Here is a 21,608-nt window from a genome sequence, read left to right as displayed (position 1 = left end):
AGCTAATTTATAGCTTACAAAGACCTGAAATGGAAAACTTTTTATGTTAACTTGGTTCTATTTAGGTCTTATGTGTGACCTCAGACATTTAAATACCTTTTCAGGCAGTGATGTCAGAGAATAAATCAACATAAATTTCATTCAGTAGCAATATTAACTTAGTATTTCTGAAAGCCAGATGTTGAAGACATGCAGCTGACAGGTAGATTGACAGTGGACCTAACTTCATTTTGGTTAGGAGGCAGGCAGAGAGAAACAAAGGGCTGAATTCTTCATAGTTCTGGGCCTCTGATCCTTTGCATGACAGCTGCTGTGCCTACAGCTGTGCATTGCATGTGGTGCCTTTCAGAATTCATCAGATCGCTGGTGGGTCATGCGGCGTGTTCTGGGCAGTGGAAAGCCCTGATTCCTTTGCATACAATGTGGCCCCTCCTCTTCTCTCTCCCTCTCTGTCTCTGTCTCTCTGCCTCTGTCTGTCTCTCAGTCATTCATTGAACTAATGTTTGTTAAGCCCCTGCCATGTGCCAGGCGCTCTGCTAGGTCGTACAGGACAATGGTGAGCAAAAAAGCAGCAGTAACTTTTCTCCTGGCGCCTGTAGTCTAGTGGGGGAGACAAACATTAAATCAGTAAGTTACTGATCGGGGCCTAGATGGTTGGCATGGAACAGGCCCTCAATAAATAATTTGTTGATTGGCAAACGAAGACTCATGCAAACCTGCAATGAAGGAAGAGAACACAGTGCTGTGAGAACACAGTTCATATTGTCTCTGACCAGGGAGCATGCGGTTCTGCCAGTGGCCAAAGGTGTTCATATGTTAGGCATTTTGAACTAGAATTCTGGATTCTCACCTTTGTAATTCAGCCTAACTTCTTACATGTCTTAGCAGCCCCTGTAATGAGATTGAGCGTGAGAAGTTCCTTGGATGGGACAGATTAAACTTTCCAGGTGGAGAGGAAGAGAGGGTTTTCAGTGTTGGGTTTTCAATATTTCACTGAAATATTCGTATTTAATCCACGGGAAGATTGTGATCTGAACATAGAAAGGCCAAATTTAGAAGTATTTATCGTCTTGATTTCTGTTGAATTTGTTTGTTAGCAGTAAATGACTGTTGGCAAATGTTCTTTTAAAATATAGACTATAATAGAATGTTGTTGCCCTGCTCTCTTTTGGCTACATAAGAACCTTACCCAGAGTTCTTTTTACTCTAAAGCAGCAGCAGTGTCTTGATGCACATGGGCTTAGTGGAAGGAATGAAAAACGTGGGACTCTCGGGCTTTTACCAGGTGTATGGCTGGGCAAATCATGTCACTTTTAATGGGGGTGCAGTTTCCATATCTTTAAAAGTAGGTGTCATAACATGGAATGGTCCTTGTGCTGTATACCCAACCTCACTGGGTTGCTGTCAAGAGCAGGAGAGATAATAATAAGGAACATCTCTGTGCAGCATGTGGGTCCGTGGTACCTGTAAGTGCCACTGACAGAATGTGGCTGATGGTTGGCTACCTATGTGATTCTTGCAGAGGAGCTACTGAGCTTGTGAGTCAGTTAATCAGTCAGTATTTATGGAGCACTTGTATTAGCGCTAAGGAAGCAGTGGGTCCTCCCTCTCCCTTCCCGTGGCGGGGCCTCACTGTAGGCTGCTTCTCTCTTACTTTAGGCCTACTTCTAACCTGTTGACTTTCCTGTCTATAGCAAATTAGAAGGAGGAAATTAGAAGAGTTATTTGTAGCAGCAAGTAGTTTTATAGCTAATAGCCAGACAGTTAAGAAGACAAAGTTTGTAACAAAAACAGTAACGAGCTATAAAGAGCACAGTGCCGTGAGATCCCTTAACAGGTTCACATAATCTTTTCTAAAAGCTGTAAATAGTCCCTGAGATCAACTAGTTTTTAGTATTTATCTAAGGTGACTTTTAGTCACCACAGAACAGTTAAATTATAACCAGTTTAAAAAGGAAATAGTTCATGTTTCCATAATTAAAATTGTTCACATAAAAAACCTGGAGATATCCACCACCCATCCCCTCGCCTTGTTATTTAACAAGTGTATTCTGTGTCAGACACTATGTTAGGTGCTGGAAGCTACAGCAGAGAACTAACATAACCCAGGTCCCTGCTTTCATGGAATTTACATTCTGGAGAATGAGGGGACAACCAACCAACAGATGAACAAGACAAATCTTATAATGTTAATAAAGTGTGTGTGTGTTGCAGGTGGTTACGTATGGTGTGACTGTGGACGGGTAGCCAGGGATAGCCTTTCAGAGGCTGTGACTTGACTGACACAGGGGTGGGCCCTGTCAAGTTCTCGGGGCTGAGAGCTCCAGGAAGAAGGACCGGATTGGGTGTTCTTTTAGCAGTGTTGGTTATTTATTGCTGGGGTGGTGTATAGGGAGAGCCACCTAGAACCCCACATGAGTCTTTCTGTTTGAAACTCAGTTGTGCAAATGGACATACTGGCCCCTTTCCCACCAGCACTGCACTCAGTGGCAGGATTGGTAGGGGAGATTAGAGAGATGAGTAAAACATCCGGGGAGGAGTTTATCGTCTGTTTTATTGCAGCTCAGTGTGGGTCAGGTTTACTAGGTGTTCTAGTTGATGTGTGTACAGGCTCTAGAATAGGGAAGGGGTTGGCAGGAGCCCTCTGGGAGAGGAGGTGATGCTACTTTGTTGTCGAAAAGCAGAGCACAGTGGGGAGGATGCCTGTGAAGAACATTGAGGAGGGGAAGAAAGAAAGATTTGGGGAAAGAAACTCACGGGGACATGAGAGGTCACAGGACATTGCTGGACAACAAGTAGAAACAGAGATGCGGCAAGAGGCTCTGATGGAGACGTGGAGCCTTGTGGGCTGTGTGGCGCTGCAGCCAGACGGAGCAGTGAGCCCTGAGTAGTGCTGAGTGGTACTGAGCAGTCTCGTGGGCATTCCCATTTAGCCTCTGCTTCTGCGTGGTTTGTACCAGCTCCAGATGAGGAAATGGACACGTAGCAAGGGTGGATGACTTGCCCAAGCTCTGTCTGCCAATGAGTGTCAAGAGTCAGAGCTTGAGCCCAGGTTTTGCATGCCTTTTCTTCTTCATAATACTCTGCTTTCTGTCTACTTTTGCCTGTGGTGGACAACAGCAGAAGTGATAGCACTGGTTCCATTTAAAGTTAACATTAGAGAATACATTTAACAAAAGCGAACAGGTGGGCTTCAGTGGAGTTTGATGTCTTGACCTTCCCCAGTAGCCGACAGCTCTTTTCGAGGTTCCTTGGCCAAAGCTGAAGAGTGGAGGCCTGGCTGGATGACAGAGGCCTAGCCATGGTGCCTGAGGATGATTGCAGATGGGCCCTGAGCTTTCTGGGTGCCTGGCGGGCAGGTCCTGTGCCCACTTACAGGGCGCTCATCCCTAGTTCTTGTTGGCAAGTGTTGGAGCAGGGCTTGGGGCAGTTGCAGGTGGCTACGATCCTGTGGAGATAGGGCCCCAGCGTTAGATGTTACATGGCTTGTGAGCTTGTCGCCTTGGGCCCAAGTGAGCAGTGTCCTAGTCGGTCCCCAGTGGAGCTCTCGCTGCCACTAGTTTAGTGATGCCTTTGCTGAACATTGGGTGACCTGTCTCTGAGGGTTTCCTGCCTGGTTGATCCTGCTGTTTTTGTGGTCTGTTTTTAAAAGCTTAGTGCAGCTTTAATGTTTTTGCAACAGTAAGAATCTAGGAATTTTTTTGATTTCTAATTCTACTTCTACTGCTACTGAATTGCTCTAAATTTAGGTAAATAAGTTGGTTGATTTTTTTTTTTTTTTTTTTTTTTGCGGTACGCAGGCCTCTCACTGTTGTGGCCTCTCCCGTTGCGGAGCACAGGCTCCGGACACGCAGGCTCAGTGACCATAGCTCACGGGCCCAGCTGCTCCGCGGCATGTGGGATCCTCCCGGACCGAGGCACGAACCCGTGTCCCCTGCATCGGCAGGCGGACTCTCAACCACTGCGCCACCAGGGAAGCCCGGTTGATCTTTTTGTGCCTTTGATTCTTGCTGTGTATAACCTTGTTCATAGGGAAATTTATGGATTAACTACAGGTTTTCAAAGCATTTTGCAGAGTTTCAACTGTATTTTAGTGGATGAATTTGCAAAATTCTTAATATATACCATAATGGAGTGTGTTAGGAAATATGCTGTGCTCTAAGGTTGTTATCCTGGTTCTCCTGTCCATGTGGAAACTGGAAGGTGAGACTTGCCTCATACAGAAGAAAAGGGTTAATTATTAAGTTTCCTAAAAGGTAAAAGGACCTTGAATGTAGGGAGTTCAAAATTGTTGATTTTTAAAAATCCAATTGTAATTTGAAAGTAAAAAAAAAAATTTGCTGTGCTTTGCCTAGATAAAAATACTGGGTTCTTTTTCTACATTATGAATTCATTATTGTTTTTAAAACTTATCGAGTTTTTCCTTTTCTTAGACAGTTTTACATTTCTGTTTACAGAGCTGTTACAGTATTGGGTTGGCCAAGAAGTTCGTTGGGTTTTTGCCGTAAGATGGCTCTAGTAAGTGCTTAGTTGTCTTTAACTTCACTTGAAACGGTTTTGTTAGATTGCATTGTGACAGCTGTCATTATCAGCATGCATTTAAAACGAATCTTATCAAAATTGGTGATTCCCCCACCCCCACCCCTGTACGTGCGGGCCTCTCACTGCTGTGGCCTCTCCCATTGCGGAGCACAGGCTCTGGACGCCGGACACGCAGGCTCAGCGGCCATGGCTCACGGGCCCAGCCGCTCCGCGGCATGTGGGATCTTCCCGGAGTGGGGCACGAACCCGTGTCCCCTGCATCAGCAGGCGGACTCTCAACCACTGCGCCACCAGGGAAGCCCAAAATTGGTGAATTTCTGTGTAGCCATTTTAATATTGAAGATGGAAGAAAAACGGCAACATTTTCGGCGTATTATGCTTTATTATTTCAAGAAAGGTAAAAAAGCAGCCTAAATGCAAAAAAAACCCAAAAGATTCGTGCAGTGTATGGAGAAGGTGCTGTGACTGATCAGATGTGTCAAAAGTGGTTTGTGGAGTTTTGTGCTGGAGATTTCGCGTTGGACGATGCTCCACGGTCACTAGACCAGTTGAAGTTGATAGCGATCAAATCAAAACATTAATTGAGAAGAATCAATGTTATACCGTGTGAGAGATAGCCGACATACTGAAAATATCCAAATCAAGCGCTGAAAATCATTGGCACCATCTTGGTTATGTTAATCACTTTGATGTTTGGGTTCCACGTAAGTTAAGCGAAAAAACCTTCTTGATTGTATTTCTGCATGTGATTCCCTACTAAAACATAACGAAAACGTTGCATTTTTAAAACAAATTGTGACTGGCAGTGAAAAGTGGATACTGTACCATAATGTGGAACGGAAGAGATTGTGGGGCAAGTGAAATGCACCACCACCAACCGCACCAAAGGCCAGTCTTCATCCAAAGAAGTTTTTGTATATGGTGGGATTGGAAGGGAGTTCTGTATTATGAGCTCCTTCTGGAAAGCCAAACGGGTAATTCCGGCAAGTACTGCTCCCAGTTAGACCAACTGAAAGCAGCACTTGGCAAAAAGCATCCAGAATTAGTCAACAGAAAATGCATAATCTCCCATCAGGATAATGCAATGCGTGTTTCTTTGATGACCAGAGAAAAAAGCTTGGCTGGGAAGCTCTGATTTCTCTGTCATATTCACCAGACATTGCACCTTCGGATTTCCATTTATTTTGGTCTTTACAAAATTCTCTTAATGGAAAAAATTTTCTTTTCCCTAGAAAACTCTAAAAGGCACCTGGAACAGTTCTTTGCTCAAAAAGATAAAAAGTTTTGGGAAGTTGGAATTATGAAGTTGCCTGAAAAATGGCAGAGGGTAGTGGAACAGAACAGTGAATACGTTGCTCAATAAAGTTCTTGGTGAAAATGAAAAATGTGTCTTTTATTTTTACTCAAAAACCGAAGGAACTTTTTGGCCAACCCAATACATGAACTTCCATGTTCCCAGTAGAACTACAGAGAGGAGAGTGTATATACTTTTACATTTGAAGTTGCCTCTGAAGAACTGAGGAATTGGATAAATACCCCAAGGATACCTTCAAGCTGGTTAAAAATTAATAGACATTTCCTAACCGTTAAAGGTTGTGTGGGGAACTGGGAGTTGCAGCTTCAGACAGGCTCACACGGTGCTCCTGTTGGCATTCATGTTATCTGCTCATACTCTGCGTGCCGCCAAGGACAGTTGCTTTTATTAATGTTAATAGCTTGGTCGACATAGTTTAGGAAGCTGAATGACTTGGAGAAGCAGGAGTTATTTGAAAACATTACTGTTGTTTCTCAAAGTGAAGAAGATAAATGTGGAAAGCAACCGTTTTTCTTTATTACTGCTCAGATTAAACCAGTGTCAGACATTACAAGAGTTCTTGGCTGAATTCATTCATTACAGTGTATTTTGATAGGGACACATCTCATGATTTGACACTTACACGCACATCATGTCGTCAAGTGATGAACCGCTTTCTGTTGATGGTGACAATGACAGCAGTTACTCGTTTCTTTAGCACGTCTGTCTTGTGCCTAGCGCTGTGCTTGGTGCTCCGTGTACATCATTGCTAATCCTCCCAATAGCCCTGCAAAGTAGGGAATCATTTTCCTCCTGTGTGGATGAGGTCACTGATGTTTGAGGGGTTCCATGGTTTGCCCAGGTTCGCCCAGCTACTAAATTGTTCAGCTCCGCCTTGCCTAAATCTAGTTTTTGTTTATAATGTTTCTAAGCAGGACACTTACACTGAATAAGTAGCAGTGTTTTATAAGGCTTTGCTAATTAGCCAAGATGAATTTTCACTACTCACTTTAGAATTGCCCACTTTAATCCTAAATAATAAGGCAGTGTGATTAAGTGAAATCTTTGGTATTGGAAAGCTAAGTTATGGTGAAAGCTAATGCCTTGAGTTATTTTTGCTTTGGGGTTTATGGATTAAACAGATTTATTGTATTCCTTTGAGCACCTCAAACAGTTTTTAAAAAAAATAACAGATTAAATTTTTATCCCTTTCCAGCCCTTGTCTGTTAAGTGTTTTGGTTTTTTTTAATGACATATTTGTTGGTTTGAGCTTCTTATAAATATTTCATTTCTCTTAAGTTGTGTATTATTTTTGAAATCCGTTTGGAAACCACAGGAACCGAGTGAGACATTGCCTTGGCCTAACTCCCTCAGCATTGTGGATGGCAGAGGGATTGTGTCTAGGATTGTGGAATTCTTCCATTTTGTTTTATTGATGATTTCAAGAAGCCACTGATGTTTAGTGTCCTCTTCTGCACTAGTGTTCTTTTGTTGAGAATGACTGACTCTTCCACTGAGTAAAATATAACTTTAAAAGTTTTGTTAAGCTGAATGTTATAGATCATGAACGTGTTTTAATTAACATACACTCTAAAAATTAAATCTAGAAACTGATTTTAAGTGTAATTCTGATTTGTTTGTGGTAGAATTGAGTAAAATCATGCTTATTAGTTTCCTTCACTCTCATGATGTGACACCAACAAAAGATAGCGATCTTGTTTGTTTTGTCAAAATGTTTATGGGGGCGTGGCTTTTTATTTTTTACCTTTTCCTTTAAGAATTCATGAACTGTTTGAAGCAGTAGCTTCTTAAGAGGTTTTGTTTGCTGATAAAGCTGTTCCTATTCTAGCATCTTGGCTCATTCTGGAGGAAAAGCAAGAAAGGAAATAAGAATGAGAAAGGAGTTGCCCTAACCTGTTTGTGTGCACTCCTGAATTCTCCTCATGTGGGGCAGGGGTGATTCTTAATTGTGTTTATCCCACAATAGAGTCTTTAGAATATGCGTGCATGTATAAAACTTAAAACTTCTTGGATTTGTAACAAAATGTAATATGGCTTTTTCCACCTGAAACTTTTACTGAGAGTTCTTTATTCAGTTGTTCCTTAAAGGTTTAGTAAGTCCTTAACACCCTTACCCACACTGTAGGCCGGACGGAACTGCTGCTTAGTAATCTGTGCTTTCATTTTTCAAATTTCTTAAGCATTTTTCTTTCTGTTCTGTTTAAATTTTCCCTAAAAATTAAGGGGAAGTAACTTTGTTTAAAAGGTTAAAACTTGGCACATATATTGAGAAAAAGTCCTGAGGGATTATGGGTAAGAGACTAGAAAATCCTCAGCATTCTGAAGCACTTATTGTAGCTATTTATTTCCTCTTCTCATTTTTGTGGTCATGACTCTGAAATTTAAAAATATTTTTTGATAGAAGTTTTCATTATATGATGGTGTAGTTATTTTAATTGTTATGTAGTAAATTTAATATACTTTAATATTACAAAGAATATTTGAATAGCTTCAGAGGTAAGAGATTTATTTTAATGATAAAATAATGATATTGTATGTGTGTGTATATAAAAATACCAGTTTCTAAGATAAGATTATGACGTCTGAAATCCTTGCTATTTTGATACTTTAAGAACTTTAAATTTTATATGTTCTTATTAGTTTAATCAGTATCTGAATGACCAAAACCTAATCTCACCCTTAATGAAAGAGCTGTATGTTACCCGTTATGTGGAGCTGCAGAGGATTATCTTTGCTTTGGTTAAAAAGAAAAGCAGTAAATAATACTTAGACTAAAATTCATCTTCCCCCTTATTTCTATTAAAGCTACAGTGATAAACAATCTTTTCCTCTTGTACTTATAATCCTACCTCTTGGTGCAGTCTTTTGTAGGTTTCCTGAGCCACCACATGCCACAAAAATGAGGGCAAACTGGTTTGTTCACCCGTGTTTAGAACCCCCAAACAGAATTATGTGTGGTGTTTGAAGTTGAGGGACAGTTTAGAATGGGCAACACTGAAATTTCTGTGCCTTCTGTTATTTTTCTACCATTTGGTTTCTTAGGTTCAGTTTTCCATCTCTTGCCAGTTTGAGGTATAGAATATGCCTTTCTAGTTCTGTTGGGTGTATTTTTGTTTTTAAGCTATGAGGTTTTCAGAACCTGTTTTCCTGTGAAGTAAAGCAGAAAGTCTCAGGTCCCTGTGAGGAATGGGAGGTCACTGCGCTCCACCTCCTGCCTTGGTCCCTTCGCTGTGAAGATGTTAGTGCCGGCATCAGTGGAAACCCATGTGCATTTCGACCAGATTTATGCTGCCGGCAGCACAGTGGTCGTTAGTTGCAGTTTTGATCTTTGTCGGTTTACACATATGGATTGTAATTTTTGTAGGATTAACACTGGAGTTGAAATTACAGTTTCCCCTCTCACTGTCATCCAGACAGATAAAAAGGAATAATTACCAGTAGTCTCAATCTTGGTTGGATTTTTGAACGAGGGGTTTAAGATTGCAGATTTGCTTGCTTTTAGGAGTTTTATTAGTTGCTAAATATATTATTCAGGAAGTATCTCTTCCTTGCTAGGTGTGATCATAGGAGTATTCGATAGCAAGATCAGATTTGAGTGTTAAGCTTAATAACATCTATTTGTGGTTTTGATTCCATCAAAATTATAAATTCCGGAATTGGCTGGAAAATAAATTACTCTCTGTATGCTAAAGCAAACTAAATTCATGGTTGAATCAGAGCGTGGAAAGTATTGACTCAAGAAAAAGTGACCCTTAACTAACACTATTTCTGACCCCTTTCAGTTTTAGAGAGGTGGAGTCTTCTAAATCTCATGGGCAATTGTCAGAAAGTACATGGAATTGGTAAACTTTGTTTTCATAGTAAATGACTGTTATGTTCCCCTCCAACTTCTTTCTGTGTTAAAGCACATTAAGTATGTTGCTCAGGCTTCACTGTTGCTTCTGTATTAAATACAACTGGATCAGTACTTTGCAAATGATACCTTGTTTAAACGAGCCTGATGTGTGTATGTTGAGGGGAGGAGAGAAGGGAAAAATTGCTGACCCAGCTAAACCTTTGAGTGCTGGGAGATGTACAATGTGTGGATTTTATTGTGGCATGCTAGAACAGAGCCTTGGAGTTACAAGGCCAGATCTAAATCCTAGCTCCACCAGTTACCAGCATGTGACTTTGGGTGGATTACTCTACACGTTTTGATCTTCAGTTTACCTGTCTGTGAGATGAGGGTAACACCTACAGTGTAGGGTTGCCTTGAACATTAAGCGAGAGCCTCACAGGGGCATGTGTGGCATACCGACCTTGGTCCACTTCATTGTAATTGGTGGCCACCGGCAGAATTAGCTCTGTGGTAACTCTGCCTGTTCTTTGGCCTATCGTGGCACTTCTGGATTTAAAAAAAAAAAACAAAGAAATGAACAGTTTCAATATCTTCTTTAAAAAATCCATATATTTTGCTTTGGCAACATGGAATGAATTAAGTATAGATTACAAATTAGGTGAGAGTAAAGAGCCTCTTTGGATCTGTAACTAGATACACATTGGGACACTAGAGAATTCCTCAGTTGCTGGAGATCTGCTTCTATCTTGAAAGCTGTCTTGTTTCACTAGTTACCCCAACTAGGACACCTGTGATCACACAGGGTGGTGGATTAGAGAACTCTTGGAATTTGATTTATTGCATAGGCAGAAGTAAACGTCTCACTATTTGCTTGCTGCCCAAATGAAGGGCTTACTGTCTTCCTGTTTCTCTGTCTTGCCTTTATGTGATCCAAATCACTCGTGACTCTACTGTTACAACGAAATTTTATGCAGGTGAGATTTTGGATGAATTTTGGATACATTTTCTTAGATAGTAAACTATCAGACATCCTTGAAGGTAACTGTGTGGGAGCTATTTCAGTGCTGTTTATGACAGATTAGGAAATCTTGACATTTTACATCTTTGTGGATATGAATTCAGGGCAAAACTAAAGTGTGAAAGAGCCATTCTCTTCGGAGAAGTTACTATTTAAGTTGACAATGTCAGTTTTATTTATTATGTATTGTACTTATTAAATGTCCTGATTATCTGTGCAGTATTTTTATTGAGCAGTCTGGGGAGTCGGAGTTCTTTTTCAGGGTCACACAGGAGTACTCCTGTCAAGATGCATATTTACATGAACTCACAACTTGACTTCATAGTAACACAGGTATCCTTGAGCCCCAGATGTTGTGTTTACGGCTCTTCGTGACTGTGTGGGGAGAGGAGCCTTAGGTGCTATCTGATTTTCAAAGAGGTCTAAGATTCCTTCCCGAAAAGATTAGGAACCAGTAAAGTGAACTAGTATGCTTAACTTAAAAAATTAAGAGCAGAGTGTTCTTTAGAAGCCGTAAAATCAGTGGATTACAGACTTTAAAAATTGGCGTATACTCGCAACTTCCGCTGTTAGAGCATTTATATATATTAATAGAGATGTTAGTGAGTGTTTGACATAATTCTCTCTTATCTCAATTAAACGTCTGTCCTCATTGGACTTGTACATTTCTGTAATGATATCTGGGTGGGATCCTGTGAATCGATGTAGAACAAATGAGTAAAAGAAATGGATGAATTCGGATTTGTTAGGGAAGCAGAATTGTTATTGTCTTCATAAGAAGGAACATATGCTGACAATTTAGACTTGTAGGCGTGGGATTTCTGTAATTTGTTTAGTAGAATCTACTGTGCGTAATCCGTACAATTGATTCCATTTATCGAGTCTGTCAGCCACTGTGCAAAGTTAGTTCTTTGTGCACGTTATCTCATGTTCCCTTCCCTAGGACAGTATCAGGTAGTTATCACCAGTATGTATCATAGTTAGTTCCCCTCTGCTCTGAACAAGATTACTTCTCCTTAATCATGTCTTGGCCCATGGCTGCGCAATATAATTTCAGTTCTGTGAATTTCCGTTTTGTGGGCTATTGTCGTTTGGGGACCTATTTTATTCAGAATGCCACCCCAACACCAGGGAGGGAGAGCGGGGAGAGCCCAGTCCGAGTCTCACTTTAGTTGGGGTCAGCTCTTTGCAGGGAAGATGTGTGACCTTGGTGACACAGGAACCTTTGGGGGCAGGTGAAGTGAGTGACTGGATTGAGAGTGAGACCGCTTCTCCCAGCGTGGACACTGGCCTAGGAGGCAGCTGTGTTTCAAATCCTCATCCTTTTGCGAGCTCTTCCTCCTGGACTTCTTTGTTGCCTGAGGGCGTTATTTTACCTCTACGCTGGCAAAAGAGAGAAGCAGCATCAACTCGGGACCCTGTGGGATAATCCTTGGAGAGCACCGAGTAAGATTTAGTGTTTCTAAAAGGCTGTGATCTCAGTGCCGGAGCCTGCTAGCAGAGCTGGAGCCCCGTGGCTGTGGGCTGTAGCTTGTAGCTTGGTTACTAGCAATTCCCTGAGCCTCCTCACTGTACCTGGCTGGATGGTTATTTACATCACCCCACCCCCAGTCTCTCTCTCTCTCTCTCTCTCTCTCTCTCTCTCTCTCTCTTTCTCTCTCCCCCCTCCCCCTCTCTCCCCCCCTCTCCCCCCCTCCCCCTCTCCCCCCCACTCTCCCCCCTTCCTCCCTCTCTCTCTGCCATCCCCATCCTTCCTGCCAGCTTCCTCCCTCCTTCATTCCCTTCTTTATATTTTTAATGAAATACACATTTTCTGGAACATTTTTTCCACTCAAGATTTGCTTCTTGTTGACATTAGTAGGGCCTTTTTTGCAAAGGGGATTGCTTTTCACAAAGTTAGACATATAACTTCCATTTAAAATATCTTTGGGGCAGACATCTTTGTAGTAATATGTATGTGTTCCCTTATAGCTCTTAACAAAGTGCCTTGTAGGTAATAAGCACCCAAGAAAATGATCAGAATACTTCTACTTCACTGTTATTCCAGAAACTTCACAAAGTACGTAGCGGAAAATTTTTTTATCTAGCAAGAATAATGAGCTTGGGGTAAATTTTCATAGTAGTCCGATAAAGGCTAATACATGTGAGGATGAGATGAGTTGTTAAATAGGCTAGTAGGATTTTGTTTTTAGGTGGAGGTCTGTAAGAGAAAAAATCTGGAATTGAATTTATATGTAACTTGTGGTTTTAGAAATAATTGCTTTGTGAAGAGAATACAATACATTTTAGTTCCTTCTCTGCTTCTTGAATCTGAAAGACAACCTCCGCAGTTTTGAGTTAGTCAGAGGGGTGAATTTGTGCTACCCCGGCTACATGCCTAAGCCCTGGAGAGCTCCAGCCTCTTTTCCGATGGGAGCAGAGATGTGTCATTTCATACGCTCTGATAGAGGCGCATCTGCAGGCGTGAAAGGGGCTGGAGGACAGTTGAGGTCTTGAACAGAAGGGAATGAGCTCATTTAGCGATAGTGATGAAGAATCTTAAAAATTATACTGGAATAAAAGCGTCTCATTTCATGGTAGATCCCAGTGATTTGGTAGTGTAGTAGCTATAAATTCTTTTGTGTTTATAAATGAATTGCTTAAACCTCTTCCAAAATGTGTCATATTCAAATGCCATTGCCAAATTTTTACATTTTAGGAGAAGCAAAATAAAAGCTAGTGAACAAGACTCTCATGGTGATCAGAGTTGACTGCCAAGACATTGACCCTCAGCTTATACCTGGGAGGTACTCAGGGTGATTGTTTAAGTTAGATTTTTGACTTAAATAATTATGGGTATGGTAACCAAGTACATTGAAACAAGAAAAAGAATAGGGGGTGTGTGGCTTTTCAAAAGGAGGAGACAAATCAATTTTTTGTTTGAAGTAATGTGGTGCGTGGCAAAGAGAATTGAAGGATATATACCAAAAGGCTCACAGTGGTAATGTGAATGCTTAAGCAGTTAGGGCTATTTAATAATGTCTGTTATGAATACAGTTGACCCTGAACAACATGGGTTTGAACTACAGGGTTCCCCTTATATGCGGATGGTTTTCAGTAATGAATAGTGCGGTACTCAGTGATCTGAGGTTGGTTGAATCCGAGGATGCAGAAACCCAGCTAGGGAGGAGCCGCGTATACGGGGGGCTGACTACAAGTCATACAGAAATTTTCAGCTTTGTAGAGGGTCAATGTCCTGAACCCCCCTGGGCTGTTCAAGGGTCAGATGTATTTTAAACCCCAAATGTCACTGTATCTCTGTTGTGGATTTGGTGTTCCTGGGGAGAGTGCATTCTGGACACTGCTGCAGGGTACAGGTAGGAGATGGAAAAGAGAAACACTTCGATACTTTTTTTTTTTTTTTTTTGCGGTACGCGGGCCTCTCACTGTTATGGCCTCTACCATTGCGGAGCACAGGCTCCGGATGCGCAGGCTCAGCGGCCATGGCTCACGGGCCCAGCCGCTCTGCGGCATGTGGGATCTTCCCGGACCGGGGCATGAACCCGCGTCCCCTGCATCGGCAGGCGGACTCTCAACCACTGCGCCACCAGGGATGCCCCACTTCAGTACTTTTTGCTGTGCAGGCAAAGTGGAAAGTTGAGGCCTTTTCCAGACTGTACTGATGTAAAATTGCATACGTTAATCTCAGCCAAAAGAAACATTTTCTCTTGTCTCATTAATTTTGCTTTTGTAGGTATTTCTTTTTAAAAAATCATTTATTTTTTGCAGCATGTAACCAAATGTTCATCTAGAAAAATTAGAAAATACAAACAGATGGAGAAACAGGTATCCTACCCTCATCAATAATCTTGTCACCAGGAGCCACCTGCCAACATCTTAATGCAGATCCTTTTGGTTTACATCTGTGGATAAATTTTAGCCTGATTTTATTAATTGGTGTTATGGCTTGACCATTGTTCCTGTGGGCATTTCTGTATACAAATGTAAAGGATGAATTTTACATGTTGCAATTGTGTTGCCTCAGATTTATATCTAGATTTTACTTCCTGAAAGTATTTTTAAACTAAGTTTTATAATTAATTCATCAGGGTATAGCATTGTAAAACTTATCATGGGCTTTGGGAGGAGAAAATAGACTTTCCTTTTGCTGAAACTGACCAATTCTCGAGGGTGTGGCTGTCCCCTGTGTTTTAGGGTCGCAGGCACTTGTAACAGACCACCTCCCTGCACAGCTCCCAGGCCTGGTTTGTTTGGCCACAGGGGACTGACACCTGAACTTTGAATTAAGTTCTTTACTTTGCAGTTGCCAATTCACTTTTTATATGTAAGGTTTTCAGACTTTAGATACATTTTTTTTTCCTGTAAAATAAAGGCTACTGAAAATCCATGAGAAGAACTTGAGAAATTAAAATGATTGTAAAACAGAACAGGCTAGCAGCTTGTTTAAGTTTCAGAGGTATTTAATTAGTCTCTAACATTTTGTTTATGCCACAAGACTTTTTGAGGTTCCCAAGAGTGTAAGGAAATTTGAAGCTTTCTTAATTTGAATTTACTGAAGTTTATTTGGGGAACCATTTCTAGTGTTTGGAATTATCCAGTCAAAGCCACTAAAAGCCTTTTTTAAAAAAAGAAATTAAAAGCTCCCTTCAGATGTGATCGCTGTTCTTCCATCAGCCTGACATTTGGAAGAGGCAGGGAGCCAGAGCCTCCACAGCAGCAAAGACTGTGCCCCGCTCCCCCGCCCCCCCCAATCCCTCACTCGGGCTGCAAGCATTCCAGGAATTTATACTGTGATCTGCAGCGCTGAAAAATCCAGAACTTTGTTCCATTGTTTCTGTTGAAGCAAAGCCTAGAGTCCTGTTTTAATACCATGAGCAACTTAAAACCAGAGAGGTTTTATTTTTATAATTTGCCTCCGGGATTGCAGACAGCTCTTGGTGAGGAGTTTTAACTACAGAAAAAGATTTGAAATTTTGCCCAAGCAGCATAACAGAATTTTTTACTACCAGGTACATTTCAAGGTTATTTTCTGTGTGAAAAAAATCTGTAGAAAATGTATAGCGTATCACTTTCGTAAAAACCAACTGTTGCAGCATCTTACTGCTTTAAATTCCTCTCTTTGAAACACAGTGGACTGATGGGGCTAAGGCCACAAGTGGTTTGTTTACCCACTGGTCTCACCTTGGCCAGTTGTAACGGCCACTTCTGATCATCTGATAAACACGTTCTTGCGTGTGTGGTGACATTGTCGACCTTTACACAGGGAAGCCTTTCTGGTTGCAGTTTCTCACGTGTGGCCTGCTGCCACAGGTTTCCTTCTGATGACTTCCAGGGTAGTAAACTCAGTATCTTTTTCTTTTTTTTTAAAAGAATACATGAAAGGACTCCCCTGGTGATCCAGTGGTTCAGACTCTGCGCTTCCACTGCAGGGGGCACAGGTTCGATCCCTGGTCGGGGAACTGAGATCCCACGTGCCGCGTGGCACAGCCCAAAAACAAAAAAAGAACAACAAAAAAAATGAATATTATTGAAATGACCTGTTATTCTTCGTGGAAAACCTAGTTTTGTATATCCGTTTCCAGCTTCTTTTCCCTCTACTCATCACACCCACTGCAGAATGTTAAACCACTGCCAGATGTGAAACAGTGCTGAGGTCTAACTCTGACCACCCTCAAGGAGCTCACACAGCATCATTTTGGCCATTCTTTCAGCTAACAGTTTTGCTGTTGTCCATTGGTTCCCCTTCCTTACTACCTGATCTGCTAGAGATCTTGTTTGTTTGTGGTGTTTTTTTTTTTAATCCTATAAAGAAGTCATTTAACATGAACTTTATGCTTTTTCCCCAGTTAAGCTTTTCATCTTGTTTGGGGCTTGCTGTCGTGAAAACCACTCCCTTGCCTTTCAGATATTGAAAAAGATGCATAATGACTTTGTACGTTCATGATGAATTTCTCAGACTTGCCTGAAATGCATATGGCACTGTTAATTCTTTTCAAGGGTGAAATTGGAACCCACAAAGTGTCACTAACAAGGCTGTTAGAACACGGTGGATAGAATGGTGAGTTGGATGGGAATAAAAGTCCCAGTTTTACTACAAACTTGCTGTGAGATTTTAGGCAGTTCTTGTAAATGAGAGAAAGCTCAGAGAAGTGTGTTTGTGACGTTTGGTTAAACCGTCTTCAGGGCTCTTTCTACTTCAAATCTTAGGGTTCTTCTCTCTCTTACCTTTTAATACAGCCCATTAATTCCATTATTCCATGTCTGTTGTCATCTCTAAGATCTGTGTCCTCTGCTTAGCTGAATACTTTGTTGAAGCCTTTCTTCAACCTTGGGTGAAAGCATGCCTCCAGTCTTCAGATTTCCTATGTGGGAGCCTCTCATTTCAAGATAGAAAGATTTTTGCCATAGAATGGTCACAGAAGGAGGACAGTCTAGATGGTAATGTCATAAGGCTCGGGAGAGGGATTTTAAGATGTTAAGCCCATCAAACTGATCAGACTGTCAAATGCCAAAGAGAGACTTGGGGGCAGATAAAGAAATTAGGGGTTTTGTGATTACAAGATCAGAGGTAACCGTCCGAGTGGAGTTCCGGTAGCGAAGAGAGGATGAAAGTTCCGTTGCAGGGATGAAGGGCTGAGTGAGTGAGGGACTGGAGGCAGCAGGCACACCCACCCTCTGGGGCGTCAGGGTTGGTCCCTGTTCAGGTCAGCCTATTTCCTTGATGACCTTTCATGGTGTGACTGTGGGTCTTGCCTGGTTTGGAATCATCTTTGCATCTGAGTAAGACGGTAAGCTCCCCAGACAAAGATGGGCTGGACCTGCTTCCGTGCACTGATACTGAATTCTGATTTTAAGCTTCAGAGTGGGGTAGCTCCCCAGTGAGGAGGCAGGCAGTGCACGTAGAGTTACATATGGTTCTAAATTTAATTCATTTCAATCACCAAATGCATGAGCCTTCACTGTTGTGATGAATTTTTAATGTAACTTGAGCAGGCCTTCTAGAATTTTGCATTCTCTCTGATGCCTGAACATTTTTAACTGAAACATTATTCTTTAGAATTTCCTGGTGTCTGTCTAGCTCATCGGAAGAGTAGAAAATAGTCCAGAACTTAAATTATTCATGTGATGCTTTAGGCGATTTTGGTTTTGCACCTTGCATTGCAGGCACCAGCAGCATAATGCCACATGTTGTCTTTAAAATGTAGTTATTGTGGCCGTCTGATTTCTCTATATGGTAGCTGTTTCTCTAGAAAATCCAATTTTATTGATATTATTGAACATATTTGCTCAGATTGGGGTTCCGTGCTGTTGACTGATAACTTGCTTCTGGCATAAGATAAAATTGAACTGGAAAAAAATCTCCATTCCAACTTGATCATTCCTTTTCTTTAGATGTAATGAAAGTCTTTATATCACTTTACTTTCATTTGCCGTTGAAAACGAGTGAAATAATGGATATAAAGTGCTTTGTAAAGAATGTTTATATTATGCATTATTGTTCTGAAGAACTAATTTTATGTAGTAGAGCACTTTCGGTATCGTCGTGGTTGGGTTTTAATTCTGACTCCTCCAGAGATACTTCAGTTGTGTGACCTCCGGCAGATGACTTCATGTCTGTGGTCCTTGGGGTCTGTAAAATGAGAGGCATGGATTGGGACTTTCGGGCCGTCTAGTGGAATGGCACTTAAGTGGTAAGGGCATCAGTTTTACAACATGGGCATGGGATAGGCCTGAGAGTAAGTATACCACATCCGATCCCCAACTAAGAACCAAAGATTATTATTTGGGGGAGAGTGGTGGGGGGAGAACCTTGCTGCAGTGGATAACTGCTCCTTTCCTTCTGTTTCATTCAGTTTTCTTCATCTTTATGTGTGTATTTCTTTTCCTTATATACATGAAGTTTTGTCCTGTCCTTCATTATGTTCTTTGTCATTGTCTGCATTCCACTTTCCTTGTGTTTCATTCCTGTATCTTTCTTGTTTAGACCATCTGGAGCACGCAGCTGGCAGAGCCTCTATGTAGGACCCTTCAGGAACCTGAGGGTAAGTGCACACGTGTACTTACCAGGCTCCCAGCGGCTCTGCCGGACCAGTTCTCCAGGCACCTCCTGCCTCACAGACAGGAACTAACACATCTCCCTCCCTTTGTAAAAGTCCTTACAGGTTGTTTTTGGTTATGAGTTGTTTTTGGTTTTGTTTTCTTTTAATTTGATTGCATATAGAACGAAAACCAAGTATCAGGGGGGGAAAATGTATTGATTTAAGGAAATACAGCAGGTGCCACCGGGTGTTATTACAGTATTTGGCTTTGTGAGTGACACTCGGCATACCTAGGTGTGAGTCAGGATACCCGGGTTCAGACTTCTGTCACAGATTGATCGGTCAGTCCCCTTGGGACCCTGGTCTTCAGTTTCTCTCAGAAAAAATAGCAGGTAGGACAGGTGATTTCAGTAGCCCCTTCATCTCTAGTCTACACTCCTAATGGGAAGTAACTCAGGTATTAGATGATTCTGATAAAGATTGAGAAAATCACTTTATGTATCACATAATCTCAATTCCATGAATGAGTGATGATTAGATTCATGATAGACTCATTTTCATCGTAAACTAAGTCTATCAGTGTTCACCAGAGGCACTCAGGAGGTAAATTTAATTGTTCCATTTCTTAGTTTTTAGAATTGGTGTATTAGTGTTACTCGAATACTTCAAAAATGTTTATAAATATGTAGACTGTGGAGCCCCGTATTGGTTTAGCCCAGTGGTTCTTAATGTAGAGAGACAACCCCTCCCTCCTTTTGGGTGAGACTTAGGCCACGTCTGGAGACACTTGCTCGTCACAGGTAGAAGGAGGGGCATGCTATTGGCATCTAGTGGGTGGAGGTCAGTGATGCTTCTGAGCGTCCTCTGATGCTTCAGACAGCCCCACAGCAGCGAGTGATCTCCCCAGATGTCAGGCGTGCTGTGGTCGGGACGCTTGTAGCAGCCTGTGGTGGGTACTCTTGTTTGTCCTCCGAGTAGAATGCACATGTCCCGCAAGTGGCGTGTCTTCCCAGGGCGCAGATCAGGCTTTCCTGGTCCTGGTGTTGAAAGAGGATACCAGGGGTGGCACGGGGGTGGGGGGATCTGAGGGTGGTGCAGCTTCTCACTGCTTAGGTTTGGAGAGTCTAAAAATAAGGCATTTGACGTTCAGTATCAGCTAGGTGTTCTAATATTCTTTTATGCAGGGAATAAAACTAAAAATAGCACTTTTACCTTTTAGTTATATGATTTCATTCTTAGTACATATTAATGAAAGGTACTGTTCAAGTTGTGCTTTGCTTTATGTAAATCTAGAAATTTTACTTATTTAATAGTCTATTTATACATATAGGCCAGTTTATTTTTTTTGTACAACCTGCTACCAGGTTCATATAGCACTTGATAGGTTTCAGGAAATTTTTTGAATTGCTTTTGCAAGGGATTGTATTACAACAAATTGACATCTGTTTTTCTATTATATTTTACAGTGTGACTTTAAAAAAAAGTATTTAAGGTTTATGCGTAAGAGGTAGGGTTTACACCTCCAGTTTTACTTATTTCGAAAGTTCATACCTGTACAAAGTAGAAAGTAAGAGGTTAGTTAAAAAGAAAAGGGTCACATTCGTTTGTCCTGTTTGGGGTACATGAGGTGGTACTGATATAAAAATTTGGGGGTTTTGATCCAGGGAAAAAACTGTCTGAATATAACTTTTGAATCAGGCGTCTGTGGGCACTAGGAGCCCTTTCTGTGAACCTCATCAGACGTGAACTGCACTTGCTAGAGCAATTATGTTAATAGCTAGGTAATCATTTATATTTGCATTGTTTGCTACCAGCAGTCTGATGTGGGCGGGGCATCACAGACAAGGAAGGGCATATATCATCATGAGGATAAGAAAACTGGTTGAATCCAATTCCCTTAAAACACAGCTGTAGTTTTCAAGAGCCTTTGTCATCATTAGATTTAGGCTAAGTGCTATTAAGTTGACAAAGGGAGAAAGACTTGAAAGAGGAGGTTACTTCTTACAATATGAAAAGGTGTATTCATGTCCTTGCCCCTTGCAGAGGGGATTGGTTTATAACCCTTCCACCTGGAGACTCAAATGGGCCATCTCCAGGCAGACTCTCAGCTTCTGTTTCCACCAGAGTGTGTGGTTCCAGTGAAGTATATGCTTGTGTCCTGGGTTCCACTTCAGCTGCCTTTAGAAGTGAACGGATTGGTGTGTTGTTATCAGGAATTCGAGTGAAGGTTTTACATAATTGCAAAAAAACAGCTTCTTTTTTTTTTTTTTAAACAGGCTGAAGAGTTAGGGATTTAAAATGGTATTTTAGAATTTGTTTTTTAAGACTAACAAATTAAGTGGCTGATTATTAAGTACTCTATACTTTATTTTTCTTGTTTGCATCTCAAGTATTTATCAAAATCTGGGGATGTTTTTTAGGGTTAATATTTGCTTTGTATTGTAATTGATGTTTCTGTTTTTAATCCTGATCTTTGCAGTGGTGGTATTTTGTATCTCTGACCTCATTTTCATCTGTTGTCTGTATTTTAGTTAATTATTCTCCTCTCTAGTGATTCTCTGTTAAGGAGAATACCGTTTTCCAGAAGCTCTGAGTGGTTTCTAGTTTGTCGTTTTACTAGACCAGAGATAAAGGTGTCAGGAGGCTTGTTCTGAAAGAGAAAGGACAGCTCTGAGAGCTATTTGGGGCCTGGCTGGGGAGAGCGTTGCAGAAAGAGAAGGAAGGTTTGGGGAGATGGAAAGGGACTTACTCTGAATCTGAAACGGAAAACCAACAGCCACCAGGAGTAAGAAACGTAGAATGGAAAAAGTGGAACAAGGTCGCAGATTCTGACTAAATCCCAAAGAGACTGAGCTT

The 21,608-nt window shown here is 41.4% G+C and overlaps 1 protein-coding gene across 2 annotated transcripts in view; it reads left to right on the top strand.

Annotated features, from left to right (window-relative positions):
• PRDM2 (PR/SET domain 2) overlaps window positions 1-21,608 on the top strand; it is a 119,122-nt gene that overhangs the window by 52,216 nt on the left and 45,298 nt on the right. The window contains exon 2 of one of the 2 annotated variants that reach the window (XM_060141387.1): window positions 18,698-18,755. The exons of the other annotated variant lie outside the window; for it this stretch is intronic. The gene's annotated coding sequence lies outside the window, so the exon portion shown is untranslated. The remainder of the gene's footprint in view (window positions 1-18,697; window positions 18,756-21,608) is intronic. 2 annotated transcript variants of the gene reach the window in all.

The sequence above is a fragment of the Lagenorhynchus albirostris genome, chromosome 2 (genome assembly GCF_949774975.1).
Source record: "Lagenorhynchus albirostris chromosome 2, mLagAlb1.1, whole genome shotgun sequence".
Taxonomy (NCBI): domain Eukaryota; kingdom Metazoa; phylum Chordata; class Mammalia; order Artiodactyla; family Delphinidae; genus Lagenorhynchus; species Lagenorhynchus albirostris.
This window is presented reverse-complemented; position numbering and strand designations above follow the sequence as displayed.